Source organism: Pteropus medius, unplaced genomic scaffold (assembly GCF_902729225.1).
Source record: "Pteropus medius unplaced genomic scaffold, Ma_sr-lr_union100, whole genome shotgun sequence".
Lineage (NCBI taxonomy): Eukaryota > Metazoa > Chordata > Mammalia > Chiroptera > Pteropodidae > Pteropus > Pteropus medius.
In genome coordinates, this window is record NW_024340696.1 from 7,375,653 (window position 1) to 7,391,118 (window position 15,466).

Consider the following 15,466-nt stretch of genomic DNA (forward strand, 5'->3'; position numbering starts at 1 on the left):
CCTTGGTCAAGTACTCTCTCAGACTCTTTCTGGTTGCAAAACTCTCATGATTGAACATTCTCCTAAGAAGCCTTGACCTATCAGGGTCTGATTACTCGGAGGTGACAGTTTCTTCTTATAGTCTCCTGGAGTCCAGAGAGAAAAAGATTTTTAGAAGATCACAGAGGAGATTGATTTTTAAAAAGATTTTGGTGATTTCAAGGGAGGCACAATTCTCACAAAGTCTTATTTGTAAGATCCACTTATTCTGCCACCTTTTTCTTATTCTCCTTGTATCTGTATCCCTAGCTCACACCAGGTTAAATTCCATAGTCAATTAATATGATCACTGCTTCTAGTATCTTTCAACTTCCTTGTCCCTCTAAGTATTCTATTCTGTGATGTTAGAATCACAATTCTGCTTGAATGCAACTCTTCATATACTCAGAACTACATTAGTATAGTAATTGTGGCTGGAGAAAAAGTTTAACATATTTTAACCACTCAGGTTAAAGTATGACCACAAATGCCAAGCACACTGTTTATTGCTCAGCGATCAAACTATATTTCCCTAGACCATTCATTTTATTACTTGCCAGAGGTTATTTCGCACATTGCTTTTTCTCTTCAAACCTCATGCACATTTGGATTTCTACTTTATTAGGAAAGTTGAAGCAACCAGAGAACTTTCACAAACTTCCCCTACTACAACTACTCACATACTAGCATTTGGGTACATACAATTGACCTTCTCTTCTATTACTACATAAGGATTATTAATCCTCCTATTTAATGCCACCCCCTCATATCTGAACTTTGTATCCCCCTTTCACCTATTAAAGTACTTCATTCAAAAATGTTCTCAACTTTCTTCTATGTCATTATTTCCCACTCTACACCAATATTCAAACATACTGCTATTTTGTCTATCTTAAAAGTAAAATTTCCTGATCTCGCTTCTCCTTCAACTACCATCCCATTTCTTTATTCCCTTTTATAGTAAAACGTCTATAAACTATTGTCTTTATCCATCAGTCTCTTTCCTTTCATTCTTTCAACCCACCCACATTCAAAGTCTTCCCACCACCCCCACCAAAACTGCTCTTGCTAAGGTCACCAATAATCTCCACGTGTTAAGTAAGGCCAATTATATATCCTAAGCGCTTATTTTACTTCTCTCGTCAGCAGCATTTTACAAAGCTTATCATTCCCTTCCCATGTAAACGCTGTCTATTTAGTTTTTAGGATACCATACACTTGTGGTGCTCTTCCTTCCTATTCATCTGTATCTTCTTAATCTGTTTTGTGTGTTCCTCTTCTTTCTCAGACATTTCACCTTGGATATGCCCCAGGACTCAATTCTTAGACCATCTCTCCTCTCTACATTCATTACCAGGATGAAATCATCTCAAGGGTCACGGCTTTAAGTATTATTTATCTAATGACTCCCTGCTAGGTTGCCAGGTCGTCTCCTCTGAAACCCTCATGTATCCATCCAGTCACTATGTTGCTCCTGAAATCTAGACTCATATCCAGTTTCCTACTTGACATCTCCACTTGGATGTCTGATGAACATCCCCCAATGCTTGTGTTCAAAGAACTTTAAACTTTCCACCGACTTCCAAACTCACGGCACTCACACTTCCCTCATGTCACTTAATGGCACACATCTCTATTCTTTCATTTACTCGGGCTAGAAATCATTGTCTTTTTAAATTTCTCTCACACCCCACATTCAGTCCAACAGAAAGTCCCCCGCTTAAATTTTACATCCAGAATCACATCACTTTACCGTTTCTCCAATCTAAGCCATTATCTTTTTATATAGATTATTAAAATTGATTTCTGACTGATTTACCTACTTTCACCTTTGCCCCTCTACAGCCTATTCTCAGCACAATGGCCAGGATGGTCATCCTAAAATGTAATCAGGTCATTCCATTCCTGCTCAGAATATTATGGTCTTCTCCACAGCACTCAAAATGAAAGCCAAAGCCCTTATAATAACATGTGAGACTCTATGTGACCGAACTCCTTACTAGCTTTCTGACCTTAACTTCTACTATTTTCTTCACACTCCATATAGACATCTGGACCTCCTTACTTTAAGTATATACCAAACATGCAACTGCATAAGAATTTCACATAGTCTTTTATTCTGCCTGTAATTCTTTCCCCAGATAGTCACATGTCTCATTACCTCATCTCTTTCGAGACTGCTATCATGTTAATTTCCTAGTGAATCCCACTCTGACCATCCCTCTTTAAAACTGCATACCTAATATCCAGCACTCTTAAACCCAAAGCCTTTGTATAATTCAAATAGGAGAAAAGAATCACTCTAGATTTCTTAAATATAGGACATTTAATACAGGGAATTGATGACAAAGTTGATGAAAAAGTTGAGAAGCCAAAAAGGATGGAGAGGCAGACATTAGCCGTCCCAAAGAACTAGAATTTCATAGGACTAGAAAGACTAATAAAAGGTTATCAGAGCTCAGAATTGGGGGCTGTCTGGTGTGAGCTAAAATCATGATGGAGGCTGCCAAGCTGTAGCTGAAACCATAGACGAGACTATTTGGCTAGATGCCACAGAAAGCAGAGATATAGAAGGAGAAACACCCAGACTTCTATTCTTCTCCCAACCTCCACTATTTCGCATTGCTCAAACCCCCACAAAAGCCAAAAAGCTGGGGAGCATGAGAAATGTATTTCCCTCTAATACATAATAAAACTTTCTGTTGACAGAAAGTAAGTAGGCAGTTGACTTGTACTTCTGATTCTAAGTGTTCCAGATAATGTCATTGGTTTATTATCTCTCTACTCCCACATTATCAAAGGTCCACAAGGGCATGAATTTCTTTCCATTTTATTCACCGGCCTATCCCTAGAACTTAGAAATGTGCCTGCCACATAGTAGACACTAAATATATTTGTTGAGTTGAGTGAATATGGCAGAGGATGAAGGCAGAGAAATGGATTTGCTTCTTAATATCAACATAAAACTAGTTAATTGTTTTTATGAGCTAAACATATCTACCTAAAGAGAAAATTATTATTCACTAGAAATTACCCATAAAAACTTATTGGGGAAAAACTTATCAGAGTGAGGGAACTAAAGTTCAAAATTTAACATAGTACCTAACTCAGAGTAAATATTTGATAAATGTTTTCTAGTTTTCTCTATATCTTTATTCATTCTTATCAATTATATCAATATTTTAATTGTAAAAGTCTCTTGGAGTCAAAATGAAATCCAAGCCATTCCCCATGTCACATATGAATGTCCCCGAGTCACATCTCCTGGCCACTACTCATTTGTCTCTTTTTTCTGTAATGTCCTCCTTCACCCCAGCTCTATTTTTATTCATTGAATTAATTTGTACTCATCTTCTAGGGATCTATTCATATATTAACTTCATGTATCCTTCCCTTAACCTTCTTTCACCTAAGTCAAATCCATCTCTCCCTCTCTCTCAGCTGTATCCTCATAATTCCTGGCATGCACTACCACTGTAGTACTTACTATGTTATATTAAATTTGTGTTCATTTTTGTGTGCCCAGAAGAGACTGTGTTATCTTTAAGAGTGGGCATTATGGCAAATCTATCTTTTCATTACCATTATTGTCATGGTTGTGGCCACAATTTACTCTGGGTTCCCGTGAGATAAGCCTTGTATTAAACATCTGTTTCTAATGCTTTGAAATCTGGGGCTTTGCTGACCTTGAAGGAATTGCCCCTCCCAGGGCTAGTGAATTCCTGCAGAAAATAAATGAACCATCTGTGAGCATGTTTTTCATAATAAAACCAACCAATCCAGATGTCAAACTCCAGTCTCTTCCTTTATCAACCTCATACACTCAGGATCCCTATTCTCCCTAATCACCCCAAGTTTAGGCATCAGATACCTGGGGACAGACCCTGCTGAAATTATTCAAACTGGCCAGTCCCAAACCTTCTGCCTCTGCCTTGCCCATCCCTTCCCAGGTAAACTACAATGAAGACGCTTGCCTACATTTTCTGCTCACCTTTTCTGGCTTCTGCCAAACCCCGGTGCCTCCTCTAGTCCCCCATGGTGAGGCATACCCCCTTCCTCTTGGAATCTGTGAGTATAACAAACTATCTTTTCAATGGTAGTTGTCTACTGATCTGTTGGACTTGCAATACCTAAATAATAATAAAAACTATATTTTAAAACAAATCTTTTAATAAAACCATTAAAGGAAAAATAAAAAGGCAATTTGATTCATTCTCTTTTAAGAAACTAGTTCTGTAAGTAATAAGAACTCAACATTAATTGAAATCATCTTGTACTAAGCTCTAGGAATCTGTTCATGAGCAACTTAGAGTATCAAAATGGAGTAAAAGAGATTAGAAATAAGATCCTTTTCAGAGTTATAGAACAGAAAAAAGGTCTTTAAGAAAGTTGGAAAAGAAGGATCCGGGATGAGCATCCCAGGTTGAGAGAAGCACCTATGTACTGTAGGGCAAAACCTCCTGAACTGAGATTTCAGTGACAAAGTCCAAGCTTGTAGTTGTGAGATCTAGCACAAGTCATGTCCCTTCTCAGAGTCTTATTCTTCTCATCTGTAAAATAAGGGAGGATTCAGTAAGTAGCTGCTCTCTAGAGTTCTACTTAACACTGTCTTGATTCTCAACTAGTTTGTCTCTTTTTAATTTTGAATGGCGCCACTAGATGGCAGCAGGAATTAAATAATATCTCTCTTCACCTTAGTTTTCTGAAGGATTTTCAAAAGATTTTTTTTTTTTTTTTGCAATAAGAATCATTTTGGAAAATGATAATACCACCACCAATGCCACAAAAACACAATTAAAAATGATATTTAAAGCACGCAAATATTAAAACAAACAATTTCTTACTCATTCGTTAGTTTATTGCTGCCTCAGCAAAATGTCCAGTGATAGTAAGAATTTAACCTGCTCCCCGTTGAAATATATTATCAAAAGTCTAAATTTTCATTATTTATAGATTAAATGTCTTAATCCTATGAACTCCAGGCACATATACAGAACTACTTGCTCAATATTTCCATTTGGATGTCTAATAGTATCTCACACTTAAACACAGAACTCAATTTTCTTCCCCCAATCCTGATATTTTCCAAACTTTTGTCATTCCAGAAAATGAAAGCAATATTCTTCTCATTGCTTAATCCAAACATCTAGGAGCCATAATTTATTTCTCTCTTGTTCCTCCATTCTACATCTAATCCATCAAAAAAAAAAATGCTTTGACTCCACCTCCAAACACATTGCAAACATTTCTACTTATTTCCAAATTCACTGCCACTGTTGCCATCCAAGCCATCATTATTTCTCACAAAGAGAACTTCAAAAGCCACCTACCTGGACACCCTACTTCTCTTTTTGCACGTACAATCTATGTTCCATGTATTAACCAGAGTAATATTTTAAAATATACCTGTCATGTCCTCTCTTACTTAAAACCCTCCAAAAAATTATCAGTGCCCTTAAAATGGAACCCAATCTCTATAACATCATTGGTGTACCGCTTTATAATCCAATGTTGCCTGCTCCCCCTACAATTTACACACTCATTTGCTGTGCTCCAGCAATATTGAACTTCTACCCTTTCCCACATGCATGTCGATCACTACCTTAGACCTCTGGATTGATTCTTCCTTCTGCTCTACTCATAGCTGGAATGTTCTCATCATTCGGATCTCATCCAAGTCTAACCCAGCCAGTCCATGTCTAGTGCCAACAACTACTTTAATCACAATAACCAAGTTTGTTCCCATCTGTCTACTTGCCACTCTCTCAATGAGCTTGTTTGCTCATTTGTTTTCTTGTTTATTGTCTTCTCTTACAAGAATGTGTTACTTAGGCCAGGAATATGTTAGTTATTCAGTAGGGTACATATATTCCTGTCTACAAGAACAACACAAGTACTCAATAAATACTTTAAACTGAGTAAATCAATCAATTATAGACAGGATTGCATCTTTCTTTAAAGATTAAAAAGATATACCTGCATGGCTTTGACAAACAGGATCACCATATTGACCTCTAGACTTCACCGAATCCAGTCATTAAGAATAATTCATTTTCTCTGTATAAATCCTCAATCACAAGCAAGCAGCATTTTTAGTGTTGAGTAAATTTTCTCTCTCAATAACCATTTAACAACAAAATCATATTGTGTATAATCTCTTAACAGGGACAACAATTAATATTAAGTACATACTCTGGGCTAAGCTCTGGGCTAAATGCTACATTAACAGCCTATTAATTCTTAGAACACCCTGTAATTAGGGTACATATGGTCATTTTTTAAAATATTATAGACAATGAGGCAAATGAGGGTAAGGGTTGTTGCCAAACCTGCCCAGGTTTGACAGGTGGTATGTGCTAGAAGCAGGACCTCAGCCCTCACACAGTCACTCCGGAGGCTGCTATAACAAGTTGTCACAAATGTAGTGGCATAATATAATACAGATTTATTCTCTTACAGTTCTGGATGTCAGAAGTCTGAAATCAGTTTCAATGGGTTAAAGTTAAGGTGTAGAGAGAGCCGGTTCCTTCTGGAGGCTCTGAGGGAAGAATTCGTTCTCTTGCCTTTTTCCACTTCCAGTGACAGCCTGAGTTCTTTGGCTGTGACTTCAAAGTGCATCACTCCAATCTCTGTTTCCCTCATCACTTCACTTTCTCCTCTGACTGTGATTCCTCACATGCACCTCTTATACAGTCCTTAGTGACTACATCAGGCCCTCTCTGATACTCCAGCATAATCTCCCCATCTCAAGACCCTTAATTTAATCACTTCTACAAAGGCACTTTTGCCATAAAAAGTAATGTTCATAGGTACCAAAAATTAGACTGTAGATATATTGGGAGTGGGAGAGGTATTATTCAGCCTCCCACAGTCCCCATGCTAGCTAGTGGTAGGAAGAAGATACCAGGCTAACTCGTTTACTACATAAGTGTCTTGTTTCCACACACCAGCCTCTCTATATATGCACTTCAAGCTAATGCTTTAGCAAAATCACATAGCACAGACATGGGACTTTGGCATCACCCACAAGTAATTGATGTTGAAAATGCTTACGGTCTACTATATATTGATAATAAATAGGCCTGTGAGGTATTTAAGACTATTTAAACCTGCAAGGTATTAAGCACAAATATTTAATACTAAGTCCTAATGCATTCCCTTTCTACCTCTTATCCACTTCAGTCTGGGCTTCCTGTTTAATAATCCCTCTACCATACTATGAATGATTTTTATTTAAAAGGAATGGATTCTTTTTACAAGGTTCAGAAACCCTTGCCTAGTTCAGATATGACCTAAATGATTTAACTTGAAAGAAAATTGATGCTGGGTTTTATTAAACCAGCTCCTAGATACTAGTTACAGAAAATGAACAATGATCTTGGCGAGCAGTAAAATATATTATAAAGTGCCCAATAGCATCTATAAATAAATTTGCAATTCACTTAGGATGTAAACAGTACAGAGTAAGATTCAAGTACATCAGCTGGGCTATAAAACGATGCCTTTACTTTCCTTCACTTCTGACCTCTCGATTACAAAGGCTTCCAAGAGTATGTGTTAGAACATTATTCTCAAATTTCTGCTCTCAGAATGTCTGTCAATCCAGAGATTCCATTGCAACGTTCATCTCTTCATATCTCTGGAGACAGAACAACTTTCTAAGTCTAACGTAGCTCTATAAAGAGGAATAGTTTAAGCACGGGACAATTTGCAATCAAGGTCAAATGATCTCCTAGGGGACAATCTGCCTTCAAGATCATTTAAGATGGTGGCAGAATTCAGCTCCACGCAGTTTTTTGTATGACTGAGGTCCCCACTTCCTTGCTGGCTGGCCGTCATTGGGGGATAGGGATAGTTTTCGTCTTCTGAAAGCTGCCTGCCTTCCTTGGCTTGTGTTCTCCTTTGTCTTGGAAGCCAGCAATGGCTAGTTGAGTTTCTCTCATGCTTTGAATCTTTCATCCTTCTTTTCCATTTCAGCTCTCTCCCACTGAGTCTTTGGTTTCCCTCTTCCACTTTTAAGGGTCTATTTAATTACAATTGGGCCTAACCAGATAATGAAGTCTAATTACCCTAATTTAAGGTTAGCTCAGCAACCTTAAAATTCCTTTTTGGCAAGTAATAAAATAATATTTATAGGCATAACTTCAGGAGGCAGAACATCGTGGAGGCCAAAATCCTGCCTACCACACCAGTCCTGTTTTGTTCTTAAAACATGGGACTGGAACTTAAGTACACAATACTTATACTCTAGCAAATTTACACTGGCCTTTTCAGTTAACACACATATCACTGTTGCGAACAATTTGTTGACTGATGAAAAGAACACTTGTTACAAAGTGGTGTTTGCTTGAGGGTGCTCTGTTCCTCAAAAGAAACCAAAGAAAAAGGTTTCATTACAATGTAGCAGTTGCTTAGGAAAGATACTCCAGAAAGGGATTGTCCTGGGGTTCCTCGCCAGGTGTGCTCCCCTCCCCCAACCCACACTTACTTTCTCTGTGCTTTCAAATCACTTACTGGCTTCCTGGCACAAGGAGTTAATTTTTTGGTGGCGAGCCCAGTCTACCAAACAGGGTTGTAAGGAAGTAGGCATTATCTGCCTTGAATTTCTTTGAATCTTTAGGAACAAATGGTTCAAAATATGAACAGGACCATACACTGAATAGGAATCTGTAGAGACAGCACCCAAGTATAAACTTGGTTATCTACAAAACAAAAACAAAAACTACCCGCTAGAATCCAGGGAAGTTAAAAATTAATAGGGAGAAATATCCTGAATGACTTGTTATTTGATGAGACATGGCATCCTAATTTTTGATATTTGTTTTTCTCATATCTGATGAGAACTTGATAGTCTACGGTTCTTTTCCTTCTTGGTTATATTGTGATTCTAGTATCTCAACAGCCCTTTTATTGTATGTCTTCTTTTAGAGCTTTGAGTTAACACTTTGAAGGACTATTAACCAGGTAATTCCTCGTGCAGTGATTATACTGGGGCTGAAAGGGAAATAAAGTTGTCTAGCCAGCCCTAAAAAATAACAGGTTGGAAAGGAAAAAAGGTTAATGAGAAAAAGGGTAATAACCCCATGATTACAATACAAAGAAATATATTAGTTTGAAGTGTCAAGAAGGAGTGATTCGAGACAGTTATGCAAATAGCTACCTAAATCCTACAAAGCCATCAGAGAAAAGTGTCATTGCAAGAACAGTTATGAACAGAGAGAATAAAACCTGATTTCATCGCAGGAAGTTTCTGAACCTCACTGAAAAGACTTGACTTTCCATTCCTTCTTTAGAGGTTCACTACACACTTGAAAACCAACGTGCTTACTGCATCGATTGAACTATTCCATTCTAGTTTGCTTACCCAATCTATGTATAGGTACCAGTGGTTGTAGATCAATTCTGTAGTTACATGGACCTTGCAGCTGCAGGACAGAAAAGAAAATGACATGTGCATAATAAATATTCTCTTTATACTTAGTTAAAAATATTAATGAAGATAAATGTGGCTAGTAATGCTGCAAATTTTGAACTGAATACTCAAAAATTAAGAGCATCAAAGATTCTATGATATTCCTACAGAAAATCGATGTTTTAAAATTTTTCTCCCTTATGAAAGAGAAACATTCTCATGCCATGCTCCTAAGCACCAGAAGAAGGCAGAAGATGTACATGGTTGAAAATATCCAACACCTCTGGATTCTGTTATATAAAGTAGCTTTTTAAACAATATCTTACTTAAACACTTTGCTGAACCTAAATTGAATGTTTTAGTCTTCATTCAGAATTTTTCCTAACAAAATAATGAAAATATGTAGGTGGGTTACAGTTTTACTATATAGTGGTGATTCTAAATTCTGATGATTCTACATATTAAGGAATACTATATATTGAATCTTTAGTTACAAAACAACATGTGAAATATTTGCTAAGTGCTTATGCGAATGGTGAATTTTTGAAGTGCTTTCCAAGCATCGTACGGTAAGCTGAAATCTAAGGTGGTCCCGAAGATTTTCCACTCTCTTGTGTACATGTCCAACATAATCCCATGGACTTTAACTCCGACAGATTTTACTCTTGTGATTAGATCATGTTATATTGGCATAGTTGACCTTAAGATAGGGAGATTTTCTGGGTTAGCTGACCAAATCACATGAGCACTTTAAAAGCAGAAAGTTTTCCCTGGCCAGTAACTGAAGGAAGTCAAAGACTTGAATCACGAGAAGATTTTGATGTACCATTTTTGGCTGAAAGATGGTGCAGATTGTACATAAAGAAATACAGTGGCTCGTAGATGCTGAGAGTGGCCCCCAGCTGGTAGCCAGCTAAGAAACAGGGACTTAAGCACTATGACCACAAGGAAATGAATTCCGTCAGAAGCAAAAATTAGCTTGGAAGTAAATTTTCCCACAGAGCATCTAGATGATAATTTACTTTGATTTTAGCCTTGTGATACCCAAAGTATAGAACCAAATCCATACTTCTGAAGCACATAAACTGTAAGATAATAACTAGCTGTTATTGGGAGATGCTAATTTTTTAGTATTTTGTTCTGCAGCAATAGAAAACTAATATAAATGAATTGATTTGATTTTCATAACAATTATATGAAATAGCAGCTATTATCCTTATTTCCAGTTGTTTTTTTTTTTCAGTTTTATTGAGGTATAATTGACAGAAGTTGTACATAGTTACAGGTGTATAATGTGATGATTTGATATATATGTACACTGTAAAATGATTACCACAATCAAGCTAATTAACATATCCATCACCTCACATAGTTCCCATTTTTTTGTGTGTAATGAGAACACTTAAGATCTACTCTCTTAGCAAAGGTCAGGTATACAATAAAGAATTATCAACTATAGTTATCATGCTGTACATTAGGCCCCTAGAATTTATTCACCTTGTAATTGAAAATGTGTACCTTTGGTCAATCTCTCACCATCTTTGCCAACCCCAGGCCCTGACAACCACCATTCTACTCTTTGCTTCTGCAAGTTTGACCTTCTTGTCTTTCTCTGTCTGGCCTATTAAAGTGAAAGAGGGAAAACTTGATCTGAATATGCTCACTTAGGTGAGTAAGACAAAAATAATTGATGACATTACAGAGAAGGTGTTTAGAGAGAAAAGGGAGGGAGGGCTGAGGAGGAGGCAGATGTATTTATTTAATGAGGCCCTTAGGCTAGAAAGTACCAACCAGAAAGCAGACTCGAAAGCATCTAATAGCCATATTGATATTGCCTCCAGACAATCCTGAATTCTTGGTGAAGAAAGACTGTAGGGGCTGCTCGTATAGAGTCATGCTGTGAAGAGTATATCAATATATATTTCATAAGGCTCCTTTCCTGCGAAATGTTCAGATTCCTCAAATATTCAGAGGTAACATAGTCATCTTTTCTGATTCTATAAAATTTTGATCAGTGGTCCCATTTCACCACACAAAGAAAAGCAGAGAAATGTTTTCTAAAAATGACAAATTTGAGTACCTCAGAGTCTTGCTTGTTGGTTACTGAATTATGTTCCTCCCAAAATCTTATGTTGAAGTCCTAAACCCCAATGAGACTATATTTGGAGATAGGGCCCTTAAGGAGGTCATATGGGTGAGGCTCCCTCTGATAACAGAAGGAGACACCAGAATTTACACTCTATCCGCTAGCACACAGAGGAAAGATTATGCGGGGACACAGAGAAGGCAGTCATCTGCAGGCCAAGAAAAGGGGCCTCACTAGAAATGAACACTGCTGGCTCCTTAATCTTGGATTTGAGCTTCCAAAACTGTGTAAAAATTAATTTTTGTTGCTTAAGCCCTTTAGTTTGTGGTATTCTGTTATGGCAGCCTGAGCTAATACATATATCTTTGTGGTAGCAAAAAACTCTGTTTGGTGAACAAATTGTGTGATAAGCTATATCGTCTCAGGCAAAATGATCATATGTGACTGGTGTCCTCTTCCAGACTCATTTCCTGGGCTAGGATCAGAAAGACACTGCCAGGACCCGCTTATTTGCTCAGGTCAGTGCTGGGGCCACAAAGTACCTGGGGGAGTTAAGATTGAAGCCTGAGGGATATAAGAAAAGAGCCACTCTCTGCCTCCACACTTGATGTGTGAAGCCTAATCTGCCCATGGAAACAAAATGGCCATCTTTTCATGTAGTTGGGTCTCTAGTAAGGACATACCTGTAATCTGAAATTTCTGAATCATGACCATAGCCTCAAATACTAAAAATCTTAAAGAGAGAGAATCCCAAATGATATTTCAGACCTATGAACACTCTACATTTGTAGCTGAAATTGAGCAACCAGCACTAGCAGTTTCCCAGTCAATTGGGAGAGACAAGTTAGAAGCCACAGGAATGTTTTCTATTAAATAGGTAAGTAAAACAAGCTGACACAGAACTCTTTCCTCCAGAACCCTCCCTAGTTTCCAAGACAGTGTTCTAAAATAGGGTAGGAGGGTATATCTCTCTAAGTAGGAGGCCCCAGGCTCCTCTCACTGTACCAGCCTCACTAGAGAAAACAGACCATGAGTTTGATCTTCCAAAAGAAGTATATTAAAGAAGAATCACGTGGGCCATTCTTCATGTTCACAAAGACATTTACTTTTTCCTACCTCGCATTGTATATGAAAGGCTTAATGTTTTAGTATTGTGACAAAATTTTAGCACAGCTTCTTGTCTTTGATGTGAGTGGTTAATATAGATTTGAGTGCACGTAAACATTACACACTTGTAAAACAGTAATATTATGATTGAGATGGCTCAACTCCCCCATGTGCCACACACTGTGCTGACCATTTTACATATATTATCTTATATAAGCTCTACAGAAGCCTAACATATTGTGGCTATCTGCTATGTGTGAATCTTAATATCCATTTATTTTAACCCTGTCTAATAAACCTCAGTTTCCTTCTGGGAAGCCATCCTTTCTTCACTTCGTTAATTAACTTCCTGTAGATTGAGAACAGAGGTGAAGCATGTGAGAAGTCTAAGGCAATCAACAGTTCATAAACAATGTAAATGACAATGGCATTGTCACTGGAATTTATCAGAAAGAAATATTCTTATTTTCTTCTGTGCTGAACCAGGAAAGATCCTTGGCAGTTGCTTGTTTTGTTATCTTAAGTGAATGAACTGCTTAAGATGGAACCAAAAAAAAAGGGGGGGATAAGAGTTAAAGTGAAATTATAAAATAAAAATAGAAATTGGACCTGGGCGATACTGTTTGAATCCATCTTGGATCGAGCTTCAACTGAAGCCAATTCCCATCTTTGATCTGTTTAGTTATACATACTAAAAAAAATTATTTTCAGCTTAAGCCATGTTAAACCACATTTTCTGGCATTTTAAAAAGAATTCTCGCTATTGCACTTTATTTTATACATAAGTTCCTGAATCTTAGGGAAGTTAAGTAATTTAACCCAAAGCAATACTATTAACTACAGCAAAAATGCTAAACCCTATATCCAAACATATGGAGAAGTTGAGTGTAAAATTCTTCATGTCTGAACTGAAGATAATTTATCATCAACTGGTTCAGGAAATTCATCAAAAGAAACTCCCTGGTAAAGTTTGGCCTGACATGTCTCCTAGTGGTTTTTCACTGAACAGGTTCATGTCAAAGTAGAATTCCATCCTAAATCTGACCAACTTTATGGCCTACGTCCTGCTGTATTTTTTCATGCAGCAGAAGCAATAATGGATAACACTCTATCTTATATGGAAAACCTGATTATTTCTCAATAGAGCAATAGAGTCAAGAGAAGAAAAGGTGAAACATGGGGGGAAAGTTAGAAGTGTTCTGTGATTAAGGTTTCTGAGCCTGAAACACATGCTAAAATAGAGTATGTGAGCTGCCTTCAGAACCATGGGACAAGGCTACTTTCTTAAGCTACTAGGAAGCATTAGAAGGAACTGAGCAGTTCAAAGAAAATGGGCCTTGGTCAGAAATGATATTATTTGGGGTATATACATGTATTCTTAAACTATTTGTCCCCAAAATATGTTCCTTGCAGCATTGGCATCAGAGATGCTCTGTGAACATATTCTAAATTGTAACTAACAGAAATTTGACTCTAGTAAAGGAAGAAATAACTATATTGAAAAGATAATGGTTATTTCTTAAGTTAACAGTAGGCCGAGCATCTACCTTGGTTAATGTTGGGGTCTAATACAACTGGGAGCACGGTAGCAGTCTAGTTTACTGAAACCAGACTCTAATTACCAGTAGCACCAAGTCATCAGATTATCAGTGGTCACCAGATTGGTCACCACTCCAGGGGTGAATTCAAAACTGTCCCTCTGCTTTCTTTATCATTGGTTCCAGATTAAAGTCCCTTCTTTTATAAGATAATCCTACTGACCAAACTTAGGTCACTTCCTTAAACTCTAGTTGCCTTATTTCAATAACAACAAATGTCTGGTTCTTTTGGCTTCTTTGGTAAGAAGCAGAGCCTTGATCCACATAAAGACTCATTCCAAATCAGAACTTTCAAACATAAACATAAGCTAATGAATAAACTACAAATATCTGCATTATTCTGAAAAATGTTTAAAACAAACAAAAAAAAGAAAACGATGGAGAGGACTGATACTGTAATTTCTTCTTAGAAACTCACAAATCTCTTTATGTAATAAAGTCCCTGAGAATTCTTACAGATAAACAAATGAACCAAAAAATAAAAGCTTGTTAACTTTATAATTTAGCATTCCTAAATTTATTTGAACATGGATGCCTTTTAATTATAGAATATGTTAATTCACTGAATATTTTTCCTTAGATTATAATTTGAGAACTGTTTTCTTGAGCTTTCTCCAGACCTTTTATTTACGTCCTCCCTCAGCCTTCTGTAAACATACCCTGAGATAGCAATTTAGAGGTAGAAACTAAAAAGCCTCATTTTTCTGTTTCAACTAGAATTTTACCAAATACCAGTGTCCTTTGGAATTCATTCACAGAATCTAAATCCTGGACCAGAGTTTACAAAATAATAGAGATTAATAAAAGCTAAGAAACTTCTGGTCTTAAGTTGAGATGCTAAAGGAATTCCAAGGAGAGGTCAAGGAACAAAAATAAAATGGCCTAATATCACGGTGGGTAAGTGATATCTTTACCAAGATGATGTGGGAGAGAGAGTCTGGCTTCCAACTGCTTTTGTGTGTTCCTCTGCTACATCATGGATGTGTCAAGTCTAGGCCTATTGTACACTGCCCTTTTCCCTGAAATACTCTTCATCTGCTTTTTCTGGCTGATTTCTTCTTGTCATTCAGGAATTATCTTAAATAGCCCTTCCTTTTGGAAGGCTTTTTTTGTTTTTTTTTTTGACTTCCTTTGCCACCCCTTTCTCCACTAACTAAATTAGGAGTCACTCTTATATGCTCTCATGATACCTTTTAAGTTCTTTCCCACTTAACAAATAGCTCACCTTATATGACTGCTCACTTG

The 15,466-nt window shown here is 37.2% G+C and overlaps 2 long non-coding RNA genes across 9 annotated transcripts in view; one reads left to right on the forward strand and one right to left on the reverse strand.

Moving 5' to 3' along the window:
* The window catches only part of LOC120605280 (uncharacterized), a 225,130-nt gene that overhangs the window by 80,562 nt on the left and 129,102 nt on the right, over positions 1-15,466 (forward strand). Inside the window, exon 3 of one of the 5 annotated variants that reach the window (XR_005653581.1) lies at positions 11,978-11,996. The exons of the other annotated variants lie outside the window; for them this stretch is intronic. This is a non-coding gene — a long non-coding RNA (uncharacterized LOC120605280). Of the gene's footprint in view, positions 1-11,977; positions 11,997-15,466 lie in introns of those variants that run through there. 5 annotated transcript variants of the gene reach the window in all.
* Positions 1-15,466, reverse strand: part of LOC120605301 (uncharacterized) — a 181,108-nt gene that overhangs the window by 61,691 nt on the left and 103,951 nt on the right. For 2 of the 4 annotated variants that reach the window (XR_005653604.1, XR_005653599.1), the window contains 2 exons: positions 9,383-9,443; positions 4,227-4,568 (listed from right to left, as the gene is read on the reverse strand). The exons of 1 other annotated variant lie outside the window; for it this stretch is intronic. This is a non-coding gene — a long non-coding RNA (uncharacterized LOC120605301). Of the gene's footprint in view, positions 1-4,226; positions 4,569-9,382; positions 9,444-15,466 lie in introns of those variants that run through there. One more of the 4 variants, XR_005653602.1, reaches the window with a different exon arrangement.